The 16,073-nt window shown below is 42.6% G+C and overlaps 1 protein-coding gene across 3 annotated transcripts in view; it reads right to left on the bottom strand.

Annotated features, from left to right (window-relative positions):
* LOC126332740 (juvenile hormone esterase-like) overlaps positions 1-16,073 on the bottom strand; it is a 292,229-nt gene that overhangs the window by 94,110 nt on the left and 182,046 nt on the right. The gene's annotated exons all lie outside the window — the stretch shown is intronic.

The following is a 16,073-nucleotide window of genomic DNA, read 5'->3' as shown; positions in this document are numbered from 1 at the left end:
TACACTAACACTACGGCTTCTCGATAGCACATTTGTGCATACGTGTAGTCAAGACCAAATCAATGGTGAACCACCGGCCATGCATCAAGTGATGTCGAAGAGCATTGACCCTTGTGCTGGATATGCTAGATGGCCAGGGATTGAAGGCCCAAAATAAGGCCTTCTTGAGTCATTACCGGGGTTCCATACGTCACCGACGCCCTCCACAGTGGGCCACCAATTAACTGCTGGGCCCAGCCAGTCTGCCGATGAAGCTTTCTCGTATGTTCCATAGTTTTTTTAGGCTTTAATGGGTTACGATGTAGTAAGAACTGGTGAATGTCGCAGTGCAGGTGCCACTGCCTTTGCTGATTGCATCCTTTCATAGGTTCCCAAACTGTCTCCTGGAATGGGAGTCGACCATAACCTGCGACTTGCACTGCTTAACAGGACCTTGAAAAATTTACCAGAATTTCGGCTGCCTGCATTCGGAGTGTCCTATCCCAAGTTGAATCTATGAACCAGATGTGTCCTGATGGGACAGCAATATGCAAAGAGCGAATGTCATCGCAAATGGTATAGGTGTGTCACTTGTGTGGTGCCCTGATGTCGGTTGACTTCGACCAAGCTTTTGATAGGGTGCGCCCCACCTATCTTCCGAAGGTGCTGTGGCAGATGGCCTTCCCACAGTTCTTCAGTAACAATGTCAGGCGTCTCCTGTGTGGCACAGATCACAGGTTACAGTCACTGGACGTACTGCGGGAATGATCACTATCGTTTGTTCTGTGAGGCAAGACTGCCTCTGTCAGTGCTTGAGTGTAGCACTGCCGTGGAGCCACAGTCACGGACTATGGTGCTACAGGGATTTATATTAAGAGACCATACTTCTGTATGCCATGTGTACGTAACTGGATTAGATTGCCCGCTGTGCTGCCACAGCCAGAAGCCACATGAGCGTGGGGAATGATGATGGTCATTATCAGTGAACTGCTGAAAGAGAGCTTCACCGCATGTCCACTCTGGTATATGATGAATCAGCAACAGTCGATAGATAGCGCACTTTACCTACAATCAGTTTTTAAAAGGCATATGCAGCATGGTCCAGCAGGTGTCTATGGTCAATATCTAGCCAGGATACAGTTTACCTAATGCCAAAGGCTATAGCACGCGGTCTACAGGCGGTCGTAGCCTTTTTCCAACGAGGCAATAATCTTTAAAGTGCGACACCAGAGAGAGCAAACTAGGAATGATCAATTTGGATAAGAGCAGACGTTTCATTGGTGGCTACGACGATGAAGATGGGAACTCACCGTGAACGTCGAGCTGCTGCACTACACCCGGCAAAAGAAGGTCCAGCGCGATATTATGAGGTATCCCACGACTTGTTCATCTCAGTGCAAAGAACTGCTCGCTCGACGAAAGTTCCGTACCTTCAGACTGGAAAGTTCCACAGGTCGCATCGCAACTCAAGAAACTAATAGGAGTAACGCGATGAATTACAAACCCCTATGAATGGCGATCATTTGCTGTACGACCCTGAAACATGCACTGTGTTCGTACTTACCCATCATCTGAGAGAAAGCGGTGTGCTGATACATAGGCAGCACGAATTCCGAAATTTTTTGGTGTCAAGTAATGAGTGCTATCGACAGGTGCCTTAGATTAATTGCATGTTTGTGGATTTTTCGGAAGGCTGTTGACATCGCTCCTCACAGGAGACTTCTAATCATATTGCTTTCCTGTGGAATATAGTCTCATTTGTACGACTGGATTCATGATTTCCTGTCAGAAATGTCACAGTTCGTAGTAATTGACGGAAAGTCATCAAGTTCCATAAGGAAGCGTTATAGAACATCTGCTATTCCTGATCTATATAACCGATTTACGATTAATCTGAGCAGCGCTCTTGGATTCTTTGCAGATGCCACTGTTACCTTTCTTCGGTTAAAGTCTTTATAAGATCAAAATCAATTGCAAAATGACTTGCTTACGATAACTGTATTGTGCGAAAAGTGAGAACTGACTATAAATAAGAAAAAAGTGTGAGGTCATTCCCATGAGTACTGAAAGAAATCCGTTAAATTTTGGTTACACGATAAATCACACAAATTTTAAGGATGCCTATTCAGGTAAATACCTAGGAAAGACGTATACTGAAACGATGGCATAGCTAATGTTGTGGGAATGGCAAGCCAAAAACTGTGTTTTCTTGGCAGAGCACCTAGAAGATGCAACAGGTCTACTTAAGAGATGGCATAAACTACGGATGTCCGTCATCTGCTAGAGTATACATGCAAACCAGAAAATCCTTACCTAATAGGATTTACGGAGGACATAAAAAAGTCCAAAAAAGGTAACTTTTGCATTATCTTGAAAAAGGTGAGAGTGTGTTACGGATATCATAAGCAGATTGGAGTGCAATCCTTGAAGTAAAAGAGTTTCCGCCGCGCGATCTTTTCAGAGTTTCAGTCATCAGCTTCCTCATCTGAAACCGAAAATATTTTATTGACGCCAGCCTACATAGAAAGTAACGATAATCATAAAAAATACGAGAAATTATAGCTCGTACAGGATGATTCAAATGCGCTGTTGGAGATTGGAATGGTAGAGAACTACACTGAAGGTGTTTCGATACACAATCTGCCAAGCATTGCACAGTAGTCACGTAGATGTTGACGTAAATACATTTCAAAAGGTAATTCATCCACAATAAACTATTTACAAAACATTTGACGGGCAGAGATTTCAGTATCTTTCATTAGTGTGGGACCCTTACCAAGGAAAGTTAGTAGAAGGGATAGACAAGAGACTACGAAGAGCAGCACGCTTTTTTTCTCTGGCTCATTTGGTCAGCCTACAACAAAACCTGTACCAGCTGGAAAGGTTTTCTGTAGCAGTTTCGAGGCCGTATGTTGAAAGAAGAGATGCACAATATTATACGTCCCAAGGAATAACCACGACGAGAAAATAATAGAACTTATAGATCATACGAAGCTCATCCTACCCACGCGTCGCTAGTGGAACGAAGAGAAATGAAGAAGAAAGGCGGTGGTACCAGAAGTACACCAACGGGAAAAGGTACTGGTATTAGAAGTGCTCTACTGATTTTAACGCGGTCATAATCTGTGAGGCCACCTCTATCGGCTGTTCGCGCCATGGATCCTCAGTCGAGAACGGTAGTTTTGCTGCCCACGGCGCTGGAGTCAGCATTGACTCTCTTCCTGCACATTTCGCAGCAGTCCTCGCTGCGACAGGTGTTTGTTCAGGTATTTGACAGCTGCTCACGTGAAGGTGACTGAACAGTGTATATTGCACTAAACTTGATTTTAAAACATACAAAGTATATCTTACATGCTTTCTATGTAATTTCTGTCCTCGCCCACTTCATGAAACATTTTTGATTTGCAGAATTCTACTTTACAATGCTTTTGTTGAACCACCGTTTAGTCTACAGGATTTAGCGACATATTTACAGAACACAGTGTCAGCCATTGTACATTGTTGCGGTTTATCGTCCCTCACAGGTATGGATGTCACGTCTGCTCGGCAGTCGAAATATTTCATAGCTGTATTAATTATAAGGCCTGAGTATACATAAATTCTTCTTTTTCAACAAAGAAACTTATTTCACAAAAGTTTTTCTATAGTTAGTGAGTTCAATTACACTCTCTTAAAAAAGAGAACTTGGCCAAAAAGCAATGTTGCTATAATTGTATGTTTTCCGTTTTCTATCCATATTTGCGTCTGCATTAAGGAATTGGGACCTTCCACTTCACTAGTAACACGAAAAAAAAATTCCCACATCGGGACATTTTCACCACAAATATTTTCACCAAAATTCTAAAAATGGTTCAAATGGCTCTGAGCACTATGGGACTCAACTTCTGAAGTCATTAGTCCCCTAGAACGTATAACTACTTAAACCTAACTAACCTTAGGACACCACACACATCAATGTCCGAGACAGGATTCGAACCTGCGACCGCAGCGGTCTCGCGCTTGCAGACTGAAGTGGCTAGAACTGCAAGGCCACTTCGGCCGGCGAAAATTCTGAGTACAGTGCTTTAACAAGGTTTATACAGTGTTAACACAAACCGCCGAATGTCTTAAAAGTAACGCTGCTTCACCTGCTCTGTCACAGAACTCAAGTTATACTCGTGACAATATTTACACCACTGGTAGCATTACGTTTTCTATCAACATTACGACGTATTTTATTTCTTCAAAAGTGCTAACATTACACCTTGAACGACTAGAGATAGGACGGTCATATTCACAAGACCTGTACATTAATATGCTCTGCAGGAATGATAGGCAATTCAGTCACCTCGGTTCAGAATGCGCCCTGTTTCGTAGTATGCACAGGGCCCACCAAGCGCGTTGGCATCGACGAGTATGAGGCTAAAATGGGGTCCTGTGGTATAGACATCCGTCCTGTATTGACCTGGTTCCAAAGTTCATCTGTGGCGGTTGGCACTGGATCACAGTGCTGCACCCGTCGTTTCACCATATCCCACAAATTTTCAATTGGTGACAAGTCTGTTGAGTTGGCGAGAGAGCGCAAACGGCTAGCATCGTGTGACATCAAGAAGATGCGTGTTCATGCAGCAGCATGCGGGCATGTATCGCCTGGCTGGCAAATTGCGTCTGGGGTGTTGTGCAGAAAGAGTACAGCCGACAGTGGCAGAATGTTATTTACGTAGGTCATATTGGTCACAGTGCCCTGGACATGTAAAACTGTGATTTGTGGCTGTAACCAGCAGCACCCGACACCATGAGGCCTTCAGCTGGCGCTGTGTGTCTTGTGCGAATGCAGCCACTGTGATGCCGCTCCCCCTGTCTACGGCGAACCAAAATGCAGCCATCATGATCAAACAAACAGAACCTGGATACGTCCGAAAACAATATCTGGTGCCATTCCTGTCCCCAGAGACGTAGTTGCATACACGATTGCCGTCTAGCACGTTTCTGCCCATTCGTCAAAGTAGGCGGAGATGTAGACGACGCTCACGTAACCCATGGCATAACAAACGGCGACGGTCTGTCACCTCTGATAAGAGTACGAAGTGTTTCACTGTTCCACTTTTGCTCCAGAGCCGAAGAGGACGCAGATCTCTGTTGGATTGCTATTCGAATGTAGTGCCGATCTTCTTTCTTTTTATTCCACAAAAACAGTAACAAAAATGGCTAGCTTACAATGAAATGACGTAAATAAGGTGACAGATAGTTGCAGTCATAAGTTACAGCATTCAAAGAATCGGTTGGTCATGGGTGGGGCAGAGAGGGGGGATTGGTGATCTGGTTGGTGCGACATGACCCATTTCGTCTTGTTCTACGGCCTTTCGTGTACCGGTCTGCACACACCTGTTGCATTGCGGAATAACTTCGTCCCACATTAGTAGCAGTTTCTCAGATGGATGCATCACGTTCTCTGAAGCTAATAATGCGCCTTCCTCCAAAATCACTGAACCGACAGCATACGTCTGCGAGACATCATGCATGTCTGTTCAAGCTACACTCATACATTACCTTCGGTTTGTAGCGACAACGGAAGCCACAGCCACATTTTACCTGCAGGCGGTGTTGCGGCGCGATATCGATATTGACCTTGAACACGCGGCCGACATGGTACAAATACTAATCATCTCTGCAGAAAATACTAATGTAAGCGACCTGTCAGTGTCAATGTCCTATCTGTACTCGTTCAAGGTGTTCTCAGTTTTCTGAACTTGAGTGTATAATAAATGTATTTCCCAGCAATAAATCACAAATGATTCTAAGTAAAAGATAGGAGATAGTCGGCCAAAAGCTTTAAAGTGCAGTATCAGTCTATGTTGAAGTAAGAGCCAAATGTGACACACTAAAAATGTTTTAAATACAATATTTTTACGCTAGAAATACAATTCAAACATCAGTTTAATTGCTCGTTTCTAAAAGGACTAAGGGCGCACATTGGCTAGTTTCAAGAAACAAAAAAGTGTTTTAAAATCAAACTCCTGCCCTCAGAAAGACAAATGAGTCAATTGGTAGTAAAAATCACAGATTATTTTCTACAGAAAAATTACTTTTATTCATACAGTAGGTGCAGCGCGAAGAAAGCTACAGATTTCCGGATCCTGTCAAAAAACGGGAATTTAGGAACCGGTTTCAAAATACGTGTTTTGTATGCTCCGTATGTCTAGAGATCTATCATTTTAAGAACAGTTGTAGGCTCTGCATTGTTAGAACATCACTTATTTTGTTTTCACTTTAGATGGGTTAACCAACCAGCATATATTACACTAGTGGGCTGTAATACGTCTAGTAACTCGAATTTAAGTCTATGGCGCAAATGTTCTTCGAAAAGAGCTATAATTTGATCCAGGTAATACTCTTTAGATTTATAAGGCATACACTTCAAAACATTTTGATATCTTCACTTTTTTATGTTTCACTGTAAGACTTCCCTGCTGCAATAGATACGTCAGTAGAGAGCGTGCTTTGCAAGGCCACCAATTAAATTAGGTGTGGTCACCAGAGATGGACTGCCTGATATGTATCTGAATTCTGAATAACTAACAGTACTGAATTCTATCTTTGATTGACATTCCTATTTGGTTCCTAAATGATGTATGTGGAAATTACTTTTCCGTTACAATCGGTCACCAACTATTAAAATATTTTCCCCCAGATTCAACATGTAACTAAGAAGTTATTGTTCTCGTAACTGTTTGTCGGCTGCCTGCTAATCTACCTCTTTTTCCAGAACTTGGAGTTTGTCATGAATGAATGAAAACGCTGTTGCTTCCATTGTTGACACAGGCGGAAGAGCTGGAAGGAGGATTCTTTAGCGTTATGTATGATGTACTTACACCCCGCCCCCCCCCCCCCCCCCCCGGAGAACTACAAACCACAAAAAAGCATTTTAAAAAACGTAAGAAAAGGCGTGTTAAAAAGTACTTATTCAACTATTTCACATTTCTCTGTCAGATTGTGTGTCACATCTTTGACAGATGTTTTGCAAAGGTCATTCGTTGTATTTGTAACGTAGTGAATATGTAAACTGAAAAAAGATAAAGGTAATAGCTTCGACATGGGTGATAAGTGGCCACTTTTCAACATAGTAGAAGACACAACAGACACAGGGACTTTGGTGTTCATGGTTTGTTCGCCTATCACGGCATAGCGAATTAGGTGTTAGTTAAGTTATGGCCTTCTCAAGAAATAATGGTTGATGTGGGAAAGTGTTGCCACTAGACTGATAAGATTTTTAATAAGTTTTGCTGCAACAAACGAAACCGTTCGACTGGATTTATCGCTGGAATGAAATTGATAATAAAGCTACAGTTAAACACATTTATTCCTTATTTTAATAAAAGTCTTGAGGCGATTATGTGTTAAATCGAGGTAGTGTTGAGCACTTTCAGAGAACATATTTTCGTTAAACAACAACGTCAGCTATAGTTATGTTAAGAGAAAATCAAATAGCCGATGAGGTGCCGGAAGGTCAATTGTATGCAGTTTAAATAGTTTTCTCTTAAGAATGTTATGTGAAACAGTTCTACACTGGTAATGGATCCATCTAGTCAACTCCATATCAAATTGACCGGAAGCTATCACCTGAAGTTTCGCGTCCTTAAAGCGACAATAACAGGCAGATTTCTGTTTTTACATGAAACAGAATTAATCCGTTTAGCATCATTCTCGGTTAGTTTGAGACGGCGTCTTATATGAAAAAAATTAACATCTCTTAAAGGTAAGAACAATTTAGTTGATACCATTAACGATCTTGTTTAATTAAGTTCACGCATGCCGTGTTTCGGAAAAATAACTCCGATTTGTAAGAGCGTTTCCAGTGCAGTGTGGACATTATCCTTTTCGTTTTTGGTGTGAGGGTGATAAAAAGAGAAACTGTAAGTACATTAACATTCCTGAATTTGCCAAAATAATGTAGCACAAAACCCAAGGACCACATAAAAACCGCCATATTGGTGACATCTAAATATAACATTAACATCGAGATCTTTATAAATTTATAACAATAGGCAGTTGATGGTTTCTGCATATTTATCCCACTTCATCAGATGTTTTTCAGTTATTTTAGGCAGTCTTTTTTTCAAAACCAATTTAAAATCACCCACCTTTTTAGAATCGAGAGAGAAAATCCTAAGTTTCGCGCCATTGATGCTCTTAATTATTGATTCAGTAAATACAAAACGCGGAGGTCTCAATCACCAAACTGTTAAGTGAAAATCGAAAATGGCAGTTAATTGTTAACCTATACTGAAAACCAAATGGTAAGGTTTTTGTAGCAAAAGCGTAATGAATGACATGGTTCATTGAGTGCAGTCGCTTTCTGTTCTTTCCTCCCACCCCACATTTGACACACGAGGTCGCTTGACTCGAGGTCTGCCTTCCGACTACTAGTAGTGGCAGAAATTTTCCCGCCATTATTTAGCAACCAACAGGAGAAGATGTGGACGTTTGAAGTTCCTGATCGGCAAACAATGCGGCTACATCTTGAATTAATTACAAACCGCGCCGCAATGTCGCAACGACAAAGGACATTTGACATTTCGTGGTGAACCTTCCGTCATATGGGAACGTTAAGCGAGAGAGGTTCCGGTGGTTCTGTTGGAGAGGAAGAGACTGGATGCTGGCACCGGGATTCGCCCTCTTCCTTTCTTCTCTCATTATAGGCAACACAAAGACAACACTGACTCCACACACAACTATCACAATCAACCTCGTTTAACATATGCCATTAAGACAATAACGAGCAGCTACTCACTGTGGTCCACTGTGAGCTGTAAGTATCATGTGGCAGCGATACTTGGTATATAAGCTAAAGCGTTAATGTGGAACTGATTTACGCAGGAAAGCAAATTTCTTCCAGTTATGACTACCAGGTGAAGATCTGGCATTGTAAACTGTTTGTATAGCGATGTGACATCCAAACTGTCATTTAACGAGCTATTACGAGAGTGAACACTATACCTATATGGAAGAGAGACCGTGCGCTATTGGTGAAACTGTGTTAGGAGAACGGCAGTAATTACATTGATGAGAGGGCGTCGCCGACTGAAAAGTCAGGCTGTATATCATTAAATGGTTTAAAGAAGAAGTCAACGAAATTGTAATCACAGATGTGCTTGGTATAACACCTGAAAGAGGAATGCTTCCTGTTGTTGTTGTAGTGGTCTTCACTTCCGAGATTGGTTTGATGCAGCTTTCCATGCTACTCTATCGTGTGCAATCTACATCCTTCTGAATCTGCTTAGTGTATTCATCTCTTGGTCTCCCTCTACGATTTTTACCCTCCACGCTGCCCTCTAATCTAAACTGGTGATCCTTTGATTCCTCAGAACATGTCCAACCAACCGATCTATTCTTCTTGTCACGTTGTGCCACAAACTCCTCTTCTCCCCAATTCTACTGAATACCTCCTCATTAGTTATGTGATCTACCCATCTAATCTTCAGCATTCTTCTATAGCACCACATTTCGAGAGCTTCTATTCTCTTCTTGTTAAAACTATTTATCATCCATGTTTCACTTCAATACATGACTACACTCCATACAAATACTTTCAGAAACGACTTCCTAACACTCTAATCTATAGTCGCTGTTAACAAATTTCTCTTCTTCAGAAACGCTTTCCTTGCCATTGCCTGTCCACATTTTATATCCTCTGTACTTCGACCATCGTCAGTTATTTATCTCCCCAAATAGCAAACCTACTTTACTACTTTAAGTAACTCATTTCCTAATCTAATTCCCTCCGCATCACCCGAAGCAACTCGACTACATTCCATTATCCTCGTTATGCTTTTGTTGATGTTCATCTTATATCCCCATTCCGTTCAACTGCTCTTTCAAGTCCTTTGCTGCTCTGACAGAATTACAATGTCATCAGCGAACCTCAAAGTTTTTATTTCTTCTCGATGGATTTTCATACCTACTCCGAACTTTTGTTTCCTTTACTGCTTGTTCAATACATAAATTGAATTTCATCGGGGAGGGACTACAATCCTGTCTCACTCCCCTCCCAACCACTGCTTCCCTTTCGTACCCATAGACTCTTGTAACTGCCATCTGGTTTCTGTACAAATTGAAAATAGCCTTTCGCCCCTGTATTTTACCCGTGCCACCTTTAGAATTTGAAAGATAGTATTCCAGTCAACATTGTCAAAAGATTTCTCTAAGTCTACAAATGCTAGGAACGTACGTTTGCTTTTCTTTAATTTTTCTTCTAAGATAAGTCGTAGGGTCAGTATTGCTTTACGTGTTATAATATTTCTATGGAGTCCAATCTGATCATCCCCGAGTTCGGCTTCTACCAGTTTTTCCATTGGTCTGTAAAGAATTCGCGTTAGTATTTTGCAGCCGTGACTAATTAAACTGATTGTTCGTAATTTTGACATCTGTCAGCACCTGCTTTCTTTGGGGTTGGAATTATTATATCCTTCTTGAAGTCAGAGGGTATTTCGCCTGTCTCTTACATGTTGTTCGCCAGACGGTAGAGTTTTGTCAGACAGGCTCTGCCAAGGCTGTCAGTAGTTCTAATGAAATGTTGTCTACTCCCGGGGCCTTCTTTCGACTCAGGTCTTTCAGTGCTCTGTCAAACTCTTCACGCAATATCATATCTCCCATTTCCTCTTCATCTACACCCTCTTCCATTTCCATAATATTGTCCTCAAGTACATCGCCGTTGTATAGACCCTCTATATACTACTTCCACCTTTCTGCTTTCCCTTCTTTGCTTATAACTGGGTTTCCATCTGAGTTCTTGATATTCATACACGTGGTTCTCTTTTCTCCAGATGTCTCTTTAGTTTTCCTGTAGGCAGTATCTATTTTACCCCTAGTGAGATAAGCCTCTACATCCTTAAATTTGTCCTCTAGCCATCCCTGCTTAGCCATTTTGCACTTCCTGCCGATCTGAGTTTTGAGACGTTTGTATTCCTTTTTTGCCTGTTTTCTTCACTGCATTTTTATATTTTTTCCTTTCATCAATGTAATCCGATATTTCTACTGTTACCCAAGGATTTCTGATAGCCCACGATTTTTTACCTACTTGATCCTCTGCTGCCTTCACTACTTCATCTTTCAAAGCTACCCAATTATTCTTCTACTGTATATCTTTCCCCCATTCCTGTCAATCGTTCCCTTATGCTCTCCCTGAAACTCTGTACATCCTCTGGTTTAGTCAGATTATACAGGTCCCATCTAATTATTAAATTCCCACCTTTTTGCGCTTTCTTCGGTTTTAATCTGCAGTTCATAACCAATTTATAGTGGTCAGAGTCCAGATCTGCCACTGGAAATGTCCTACAATTTAAAACATGGTTCCTAAATTTCTGTCTTACCATTATATAATCCATCTGATACCTTCTAGCATCTACAGACCTCTTCTATGTATACAACCCACTTTAATGATTGTTAAACTAAGTGTTAGCTTTGATTAAGTTATGCTCTGTGCATAATTCTACCAGGCGGCTTCCTCTTCCATTCCTTACCACCAACCCATATTTACCTACTACGTTTCCTTCCTCCGTTTTCCTACTACCGAATTCCAGTCACCCATGACTATGAAATTTTCGTCTCCCTTCACTGTCTAAATAATTTCTTTTATCTCGTCATACATTTCGTCAATTTGTTCATCATCTGCAGAGCTAGTTGGCATATAAACTTATACTACTGTAGTAGGCGTTGGCTTCGTGTCTAACTTGGACACAATAATGCGTTCACTACGGGGTTTGTAGTAGCTTACCCGCACTCATACTTTTTTATTCATTATTAATCCTTCTCCTGCATTTCTCCTATGTGATTTAGTATTTATAACCCTGTATTCACCAGACCAAAAGTCTAGTTCCTCCTGCCACCGAACTTCACTAATTTCCACTACATCTAACTTTAACCTATCCATTTCTCTATTTAAATATTCTAACCAACCTGCCCGATTAAGGAATCTGACATTAGACTTCCCATCCGTAGAACGCCAGATTTCTTTCTCCTGATGACTTCCTCCTGGGTAGTCCCTGCCCGGAGATCCGAAAGGGGAACTATTTTACCTCCGGAATATTTTACCCAAGAGGACCCATCATCATTTAATCATACAGTAAAGCTGCATGTCCTCGGGAAAAATTACGGCTGTAGTTTCCTCTTGGTTTCAGCCGTTCGCAGTATCAGCACACCAGCACAGCAACGCAGTTTTGGTTAGGGTTACAAGGTTAGATCAGTCAATCATCCAGACTTGCCCCTGCAACTACTGAAAAGGCTGTTGCCCCTCTTCAGGATGCACACATTTTTCTGGCCTCTCAACAGATACCCCTCCGTTGTCGTTGCACCTACGGTACGGCCACCTGTATCGCTGAGGCACGTAAGCCTCCCCACCAGCGGCAAGGTCCATAGCTCATGGGGGCGGGTGTGGGGGGGGGACGGGAGGGGGGGGGGGATACCTCCTATACTGGTGAAAACTATTGCCGAGTTTGTTGTTGCTGTGAATGAACATGCAGCACGTACCAAGGGTAGTTCGAGTGCTCGTGCAGTGTACGAGAATTGTCCATCCCATGGTCAACAGTACGTAATATTTTGCCATCTTCTTCACTCTGGTACCCTTACAAGATCCAGACGGTGCAGCAACTGAAACCTCATGATCGTCAGGAACGTTCTGAATTTGCTCTTTGGTTTCTGGCACACATCGAACTTGATGACATGTAGCCGGGCAACATTCTATGGATTGCCGAGGCGTATTTTACGCTGCAGGGTGCAGTAGATACAAAGAAATGCCGAACGGGAGGTACTGTCAAATCGCCTGTTGAACACGAAGAGCAATTGCACTCGCCATATGTGACTGCGTGGTGCGTATTCAGAAGCACCTTTATACTTGATCAGTTTTTCTTTGAGGAAAATAAATGCAGAGGGCCTGTCTGGTATTCCGCGACGTCTTCACGTTATGAAAACCTTGTAAATCATGTGAATCCCGCTTTGGAAGAGCGCAGTTGCGTGGAAACCACCGCTTTCATGCAAGATGGGGCAATACCTCATTTCAGTCGCCTAGTGGAAGGTCTGCTTTATGGAAACTTCTGCCGTGTGTTATATCTACATATTTTCCGGATGTATGGCCTGGAATATCAACTGACATTATTCCATGTGACATTTGACTCTGGGTATATCTAAAAGAACGAGTTTACCAGGAACACCTTCGGTTCCTACCTGATCTGAAGGTCGGTACTGGAAACAGGTTGGTTAGATTCCACTGGGACTGCTTCGAGAACCAGTTCCAGTTTGCATCAGCGGTCGAATCTTGCTCGCACAATGATTCAAGGTGAAAGGTTTTGAAGCGATGCACATTCTGCTACTTCTTTTGAGGTGACGAAGTGGTCCAGTTATCGATGGTTCACATTTGAAGACACTGTTGTTCTTTTGTCACAATACATCCTGCGCTTACTGTACGTGTCTTGTGTGAGATCCTAACACACAATGAATGTTTGTGAAGAATGCAAAAAGACAGAAACATCTTTAAAATTGCCCATGAAGCCGGGTGGAGTGGCTCAACTGGAAGTTTTCTGTTAACAGAAGAGAGATGTCCGAATGCAGTGGCTTTCATGCGTGTCCCCCTCAAAAAGGATGACTGCGAAATACACGTTCCAAAAAGTAAACGAATTGTGACGATCCTACAGCCGGTGATGTGATGATATACGGTTCATTTGGACCTGTTTAACTGTAGTATTCACAAGTTTCCTATGCATTCTGAGGGAATATTCTTGGTGTTCATTGCAGAAAAACAAGAAAATCTTAATTTCTTAAAGTTTGGTTTTGCCTTTCATGTTTCTCTGTTCTATACTAATATTTTCGCTACGTAAATACTGCTCCAAACATCCTTCATCATTAGTATTTCATCTTCTAGTCTTTGTCTATCTCTACACATTTTTCCCTCTACTGCTCCTTCAAAACCATATTCATTAATGTACGCCACATTGCATCGCGTAACTACGTATCACATTTTTCATTGCTGAAATTGATACGTATCTGAACTCCAGGTGTAAGTACAGTGGCTTTCTTTATCCCAGTAAAACATCACCAAACGCCAATTTGTAAAACAATAGCAGAAAACGATAAACATTGCGTAGTCTTTTCTTTTCATTTGTTTCCTGGATCGGAAAAAAAGTGTAGTTTAATCTTTTGCTTTTGAGCTCCATGATAAAGACAAACTCGTTGTGAGATACTGTCCATCACGAGCGAAAACAGGCTATGAAGCGATGGAAACGCCAACTGGTTCCATCCGATGCCTGCTGGATGAGGTTTACGTAGCGTTCTTCTGGATGGTGGATCGCAGGCGTATTTGATCTCTGTCCCCGTCACAGATATGCTGCAACCTTCAGCCATCCTGTTGATTCTGCAGGATGATCACCACATAAGCTCAGCTGCAGGGGTCGATGACGTCAAGGACCTGATGGTCTGTTGCCGTTAAGCAGTTTCAGATACGTCACATCACGACAGTTAAATGCCAATGGATATTGGAAAAGACACATTGTACGATGTGGGGGTCTTCTTCGGTCTCCCATCTCCACCCCTCCCAATGGTAGCTAAAGATGCTGTCTCCCAATTCCACAACTAACCAGACAACATAATCGTTAGTACCATCAGTTCGAGGATCAACCTGCAACTGTTTCGTGGATCTCGACGTCGCATTCCTATGGGATGTGCGTCTCGAACAAGTTCTTCACTATTTATAGATACGACGTTTACCAGACGCTGTGTGTGGACAATGGAGTTGGCACATCTATCTTTCCTAAGGAATGCGTCGTGGTCGATGGTGTGATTTACCTGCTGTCAGTGTAATGGCTTGCAGTCACATATCGGGAGGTCAGGATCGTGAATCTGTACCCTCCTTACTACAAATAAGACGAGAGTCCGTCCAAAGATTTATGTGGAGCATGTCACGCTCTTGTTCGAGGGACGCTGTGATCATATCATCCCGCGATGTCAACTGTGTCTTGTTACCATAGGATCAATGGCTGCATTTCAGCACATCTTGGAAGCTTCCACTTCGAAGTACTCATGGTGTTAGATAGGAATACACATACATTGCTGGAGATCAGGCGAGGCTCCTTGACTGGATCAGTGTCTTCAAGGACTTATGACGGAAATGTTTGATGCTGAGATATGGCTGATGAACGTTACTGATGATGATGTCTACCTCTGTACCATTTCCCTTTCGAGACAGCGGGTGTGGCAGCATAGGAGCTCGTGGAAGATGATTGTTGTGCTCCTCGATGGCCTGGATTGTTGGCAAAAGATAACGGGAATATGGAGAAACTGAGAGAGATAGTATCCAACGTTTCCTTCCACGATCCAGTGATTCCTCGATTGCACATAACTTGCCCTGCAGCAAGTGATAATGCACTGTGGTTGAGAGGCAATGTGTCGACAACTGCATACCAAAAAATGTTTTCCGCTAAAGTGGGAGATATCCACCCAGCCGTCATCGCCAGGGCGACAGACCGCTTTTCAGCGATTTTACGTGAAAATTACACTAACACTACGGCTTCTCGATAGCACATTTGTGCATACGTGTAGTCAAGACCAAATCAATGGTGAACCACCGGCCATGCATCAAGTGATGTCGAAGAGCATTGACCCTTGTGCTGGATATGCTAGATGGCCAGGGATTGAAGGCCCAAAATAAGGCCTTCTTGAGTCATTACCGGGGTTCCATACGTCACCGACGCCCTCCACAGTGGGCCACCAATTAACTGCTGGGCCCAGCCAGTCTGCCGATGAAGCTTTCTCGTATGTTCCATAGTTTTTTTAGGCTTTAATGGGTTACGATGTAGTAAGAACTGGTGAATGTCGCAGTGCAGGTGCCACTGCCTTTGCTGATTGCATCCTTTCATAGGTTCCCAAACTGTCTCCTGGAATGGGAGTCGACCATAACCTGCGACTTGCACTGCTTAACAGGACCTTGAAAAATTTACCAGAATTTCGGCTGCCTGCATTCGGAGTGTCCTATCCCAAGTTGAATCTATGAACCAGATGTGTCCTGATGGGACAGCAATATGCAAAGAGCGAATGTCATCGCAAATGGTATAGGTGTGTCACTTGTGTGG

This window comes from Schistocerca gregaria, chromosome 2 (genome assembly GCF_023897955.1).
Source record: "Schistocerca gregaria isolate iqSchGreg1 chromosome 2, iqSchGreg1.2, whole genome shotgun sequence".
NCBI lineage: Eukaryota > Metazoa > Arthropoda > Insecta > Orthoptera > Acrididae > Schistocerca > Schistocerca gregaria.
The sequence above is the reverse complement of the archived record's forward strand: the minus strand, read 5'-3'. Positions and strand labels throughout refer to the sequence as shown.